General features: G+C 45.9%; 1 protein-coding gene across 4 annotated transcripts in view; it reads right to left on the bottom strand.

Moving 5' to 3' along the window:
* The window catches only part of CHST3 (carbohydrate sulfotransferase 3), a 37,237-nt gene that overhangs the window by 18,319 nt on the left and 12,606 nt on the right, over positions 1–6,312 (bottom strand). The window lies entirely within an intron of this gene.

The raw sequence follows: 6,312 nt of genomic DNA, 5'->3' as shown, positions 1-6,312 counted from the left end.
CCAGCCTTGTACCCTGAGCTCAGGGGATAGGTGCTACCACTCGTGACCCTGAACTGGAATAAGCGGGTTGGAAAATAATTATCTTACTCGTTTTTATGTATCTTTCTTAAACGTATGGCTAGCTCACATTTATTCCAATGTTTAATATTAGAAGTGTTTTGGGTCTTTATTTAGAAGTTTGGTGATGTTATTGTGACCAGAAATATGCGCTGTAGGCACTTAATTCTTTTTTTTTTTTAATTAACTCTTGTTTATATCAATTAACCTATGGTGAAATCCATTTTGTTATATGTCATTTTGCTTAAAGTTGCAGCTTCCAAGAACCTATTGACAATGTTAAGTGAGGATTTAACTGTGCAGTTAGTGCTTAATTTTACTTTAATGACGAGTCTAAGAAGCTTTGTGATGAATTTAACCCAGCATAAGCAAGAGGGAACTTGACAAAGATGTTGGCTATACCAGATTTTCAGCATTTTGAACCAAAAAAATGCTGTTACGCTGAGGACAACAAATAATTTTCATCCCATGAGCCAAAACCAATAGATTGGTATTGGTTGCCTGGAGCACTATGATGAGAAGAATTCTGAGGCCAGGCTTATTTTCTGTGGCCTGGACATGGCCAATGCCAAAGTTTCAGGGTTCCCAGCCTAGGCCAAGGCTGATCAATTGGAAGTGACTGCCTGTAGTGTTGTATTTGGAAAGGTGGCTATCCAGAGGAAGAATGTTGTGATTGCCTGGCAGGTGATGTCTTCCAATGCTAGAGGGGTAGTGTGAGTGTGGTGCATTTGCTGACTCAGCTTTTCAACCCTGACAGCATGTGAGAATCACCTGGGGAGTTTCAGAAATTACTGAGGCCTGGGTCCCACCCCCCAAGATTATGACTGAATTGGTCTGGATGTGGCTTCGGTATGATTGTTTAAAGCTCCCCAGGTGATTCTAACCTAGAATTGGCAAAGACTGGGAGCCCTGCCTTGCAGCACCTAGCTTCTTTAACAAGCAGTGCCTGGGGGTCTCTCTGAGAGCAGGAGTGTTTGTCTGTGTGGGTACTAGCTTGACAGATTGGCAGGAGGACAGGTATGCCGGATGAACAGGTCTATTTTTCTTGTTTTACTCGGGATGTAAGTGCTTGGGGAGTTCCTATGCCCATATTTGAGCGGTCCATTTAAAACTTGCTCCCCTGTACCGTGGTATAAAGGAAAAAAAATCAGTTGTTTTCCTTCCTGTGTAGGGAAAAACTCAGTTCTTCCCCATTGTGTTTCTTTCCTGTGTGTCTCCTTTACTTTTTCACAGAACACTACTTCTGGTCACCAAGTAATGGGGCTTTTCCCCAACAACAAGCAAGTCTCCGACAAATTGTAGGAGTCCCATAAAACTGCCCTTCCCCCACTGAAGGGGTCAGTCACAAACTCAAGTTAGCAGCTGTGCTTCTGACAAACTGGCCATTAGATTCCATGGATCGGAGAGGTTCCGATGACCTTCTCCTCAGGTTTGATTAATTTGCTATAGTATTCACAACTCAGGGAAACAATTACTTACGCTTACCAGTTTATTAAAGGATATGATGAACAGCCAGATGAAAAGATACATAGGGTGAGGTTTGAGAGGGTCCTGAGCACAGAAGCTTCTGTCCCTTGCAGTTGGGGTGCACCACCCTCCCAATGTGGATGTGTTCATCCACCTGGAAGCTCTCTGAATTCCATACTATTGGGATTTTATGGAGGCTTCCTCACGTAGGCATGATCAATTATTAAGTCCATTTCCAGCCCCTTTCCCTCTCTGAAGAAGACGAGGGGCACTGAAAATTCCAAGCTTCTAATTATGGCTTGATATTTCTGGTGACCAGTGCGCACCCCAATCCAGGAGCCCACCCAGCGTCCCTTCATTAGAATAAGAGATGCTCCCAGTGCTCTTATCACTTAGGAAATCACAAGAGTTTTAGGAGCTCTGCCAGGAACTGGGATTTCACAACATGGGATACTACCCAGCAGTTAGAAAGGCACGAGTTGTTGATACACACAGCAACTTGGATGAATTTCAGGGATATGAAGTTGAGTGATAAAAAAAAAAAAAGTCTCAAAAGGTTATACGCTGCATGATTCCACTTTTATAACATTCTTGAAATGATAAAATTCTGAGAAAAAGATCAGTATCGCGAGAGTTAAGGAAAGGGTGAGGCAGGAGGGTAGTGGATATAGCTATAAAATGGCAATATGAGAGATGCTTGTGGTGCTGGAAATGATATATCTTGAATGTATCAGTGTCAATATCAATATCCTGATTGTGATATTGTACTAGAGTTTGTACGATGTTATCACCGGGGAAGCTGAGTAATGAGTTCATGGGATCTCTTTGTATTATTTCTTAAAACTGCATATATATCTATACTAATCTTGAAACAACGAAAAAAGGGTTAATTTGAAAGAAAAAAAAAAACTACCTTCCACAACAGTAGGTAGGGTTTAAAGACATCTTTGGAAAATGGAGCTAGAGGTGAGCAAAATGGTCTTCCCGGGGCAGAAGAGTGAACTAGTTGAATAAAAACGGGAACTCTGAGTTTGGTGTTTTGTAGAAGCATCGGGTGGGGAGGCTGAATGAGGAAGTAGATGAAAAAGTCCCATCCTTACAGTAGGGGAAAGAGAAAGAGGGGACAGGACCCTGGAGGGAATGACATAATATCTGACCCATCAGCTGGAAGACCTGGCGGGACCTCCAGTCAGAGAGGAGCTGGGAGCAGGCATGGAGTCCAAGTGAGGCCAAACAAGATTTGGTGCCCAAGTAGAGCTGCCCAGAAATCCCTGGGAGACCTCAGCAGGTCAGTCAGGCATCGTCTTGCAGTGGAGGAGGCGATCTCGGCAGCTACGCTAACTGCCAACATTGGCATTCATGGGTCGGTGAGACCTGGGGCCATATTTGAACTGCTCATGGACCTACCAGGGGGCAAAGCAAGCTTCAGGGCGCTTGGTAGAAATTCTGCAGCTCCCAGGCAGGAAGGAAAAGGGTTTGAAGCACTTTAGGTGGAACTTTTAAAAAGTGAAAACATTTGAGAAAGTACTTAGTGAATCTCTGGATGATAAAAGCTCACATTCAACAAGCAAGTTCATTTGCTGAGTCCTTGCTTTACGCCAAGCATAGGAAGAGGCACTGGGAATAGAAGAAGGGGAGGACACAGCCTCTGCCCTAAGGGAACTGAATAATAACAAAAGTTAACACTTATAATGAACCAGGCACTGTTCCAAACACATACATGTTTTCAATCCTTAGAACAACCCTATGAGGAAGGTACACATAATAACCGATAATAACCAACACTGCCATTTAAGGCAAGCAGAGGCCAAACAACTCGTCTTCAGTTAAGAGGTAGAATTGGGGTTTGAATATAGGCAGTCTGGCTCCAGAATTCATGAATTCAACCACTATGCTGTATCACTGAGCAAGCAGATTTAGCCAAAAGGTGGGAGCTGTACAGCAGTGGGCAGCTCAGAGTTCTGGCCAAAAACTGGTCTGCAAGGATCTGTCAACAGCTTGCTGTGCAACTTTGGACAACTTGCTAGACCTCTTTGTCTCACACTCTACGAGACACACATGGCCTCAAATATAAGGTTTTTGGAGAGTCTTAAAGAAACATGCTTTGGAGGCACAAGGCCATTGCCCACTGCCTGTCCTAGATAAGAAATAAAAGCCCATTGCCTGTCCCAGATAAGCCGCTGTCACTGGCTGTGGGAGACAATGAGTAGAATGCTGTTCTTGGCCCCAACCCTGCAGTTCTACAGGGCAGCTGGGTTGCTACAGTAGGCTAGCTCCCAGAGACTGCACAGGCCTGAAAGATAGCACCATGAAACTCAGGGGAGGAGACCAGGCCAGCACAACTGTGGGCTCCATTCCTCCAGAATCAAGTTCAAACTCCTCCAAATGGCATTCCACCTGGGGACAACCCGACCACCCTAGCTTTCCAATTGGTCTCCATTCCTCCTACCCTGCAAAGAACAAGAAAGAATGTGACAGGGCTGGGATTTGAACCAATACCTGTCTGGCTGCAAGGCAGGGCAGAGCAGTGAGGTGGAGAGAGCACTGATTAATGGGTCAGACACACCCAAGTTCTTCCCGTTCTAGCTCTACCACTTGCTAGCTGTGTGACCCCAGGTGACTGCCCCACCTCTCTGTGCCTTGTCTGTAAAACAGGATTAGTAGTAGTCCCACATTAGTTTCCTATGGCTGTTGTCACACATTACCATAAACTCCATGGCTTAAAATAACATTATCTTACAGTTCTGAATGTCAGAAGTCCAAGATCAGTCTCGTTGACCTAAAACCAAGGTGTCAAAAGGCCTGTGCTCCTTCTAAAGGCTCTAGGGGAGAATCTGCTTCCTTGCCTTTTCCAGCTTCTAGAGGCTGCCTGCTTTCCATGGCTCGTGGTCCCTTCCTCCATCTTTGAAGTCAGCAATGACTGATTGAGTCTTTTTCTTGATGTATTATTACTCTGACCTCCTCTTCTGTAGTAAATCTCTCTCTTACAAGGACCCTTATGATTACCTGGGGTCCACTGGATCATCTAGAGTAAACTTCTTATCTCGAAATCCTTAATCACACTGCAAACTCCCTTCTACTGTGTGAGGCAACATATCTGCAGGTACGGGGGGGTTCGTATATGAACATCTTTGGAGGGCCACTGTTCAGCCTCCCACAGGCACCCACCTCATGAAGTGGGATACTACAGGTGAATGCTTAGCGAGGTATCTAACTGACGAGAGGCCAGTGATGCTTAATTCCAGCTGGGCATGAGAGTCACTTTGAGAGAGTTTATAAAATATCAGTTCCTGAGGCTCACTCAGGGGGTTGGAAGATTCAGGGGGTTGGGGATGTCTATGCATTGGAATTTTTATAAGCTCCCTAGTGACTCTGTTGGGCAGCCACAGGTGGGGTTGACTGTAATCGGCACTGAATTCATGTTAGCAGTTATTCTTATTCCCCACAGCTACTTAGCACCGAACCTCAGTGCCCAGGAGCTGCTCAATAGATGTTTGTTGGATTAGACTGAACTGAATCACTCTTGGGGCCCCAAACTGCCCCTGGGGTGGGGTGGGACGGTCCAGAGGGTTTCTCACTGCTGCATCAGGGCCTGAAGAATGAGGTTCTGTGGGCACACAGAGGCTGAGGCCTCCAAATCAACCTCACACCCAGAAATGGCTGCCTGGGGGGCTGGAGTCCTTCCTCCTCCCCAAAGTCCAGTCAAGGGGGCCGACTGGGCAGAATCCAGTCATCAACGGGCCATTGTTAATGGAACAGAGGGGCTCTGTGCCCATTTAACACTTCCCTCCCTCATGAGGCTGCTCCCAGCTGAGGGCTGGCTTCTGGAGCACTGTGAGGCTGGGGAGGGGGCCATGGGGGCCCCCAGGCTATGAAGGGGGAGGATAAGGGGTGGGGGCTGGTCGGAGGCACAGAGGCAGCTTAGAACATAAGTTAGCAGGCTGGAAAGCTGGGGTGCTGATATGAGCACTCAGCTACAATGCCTGGAAGAGGTTCCAGTTAAAGCTGGGAATCCAGAAACAGCCCATGAAACCCACCGGACCCCAACCAGAGCCAGGCGGACAGCTTTCCTCGTGGGGTGATCACGCTTCATCTACCTTCTTCCCTTTAAAAAACAGAAAGGTGAAATCCATGTGGTAAATGGCACCTTTCATTGCCTATGGAAGAACAGTGTTTTCAAAAGGGCTGGGAGAGTTTTATGTTTTGTGGATTTGGGATTTTAAAGGCAGGTAATTCAACCAGGGCTGGGCATCAGTGTCTCTTTGCTTAGCAGACCTTTTCTACATTAAGCACTTGATATTAATAGCATGAGTTGGATTTCAGGAGGGTTGGGTTTAAGATTCCCAAAACAGTGCCTGACCAGAATCCTCAAAAATGTCAGAAACCCACACTTGTGCTAGCCATCAACAATTCTCATCTGTTGAATAAAGCTATCCTCTGGTAGTCTCTGCCAAAGGAGTAGATTGCCTTTAAAATGTTCTAGGAGGGTGGGATCTCAAAGTAGGATCCTGGACAAGCAGCAGCAGCACCTGGGAACTAGAAATGCACATTCTCGGGCCTCTCTCCAGACATCAATACGTCTCTGGGGGTGGGCACAACAGGCTGTTTCAAAAGCCTTGCAGGTGAGTCTGATACATGCTAAAGTTTGAAAATCACTGTTCTAGAGTGATATTTTTCAAACTTCAGGTTGTACAATCAATTTGGTAGGTTGGACAAGCTTCTGTAAAAGAGTAGAACACAACTGTGTAGAACAGAAAATATCAGAGTGCATCATGTGTATTAAAGACA

Source organism: Pteropus vampyrus, unplaced genomic scaffold (genome assembly GCF_000151845.1).
Source record: "Pteropus vampyrus isolate Shadow unplaced genomic scaffold, Pvam_2.0 Scaffold20, whole genome shotgun sequence".
NCBI classification, from domain to species: Eukaryota; Metazoa; Chordata; class Mammalia; order Chiroptera; family Pteropodidae; genus Pteropus; species Pteropus vampyrus.
This window is presented reverse-complemented; position numbering and strand designations above follow the sequence as displayed.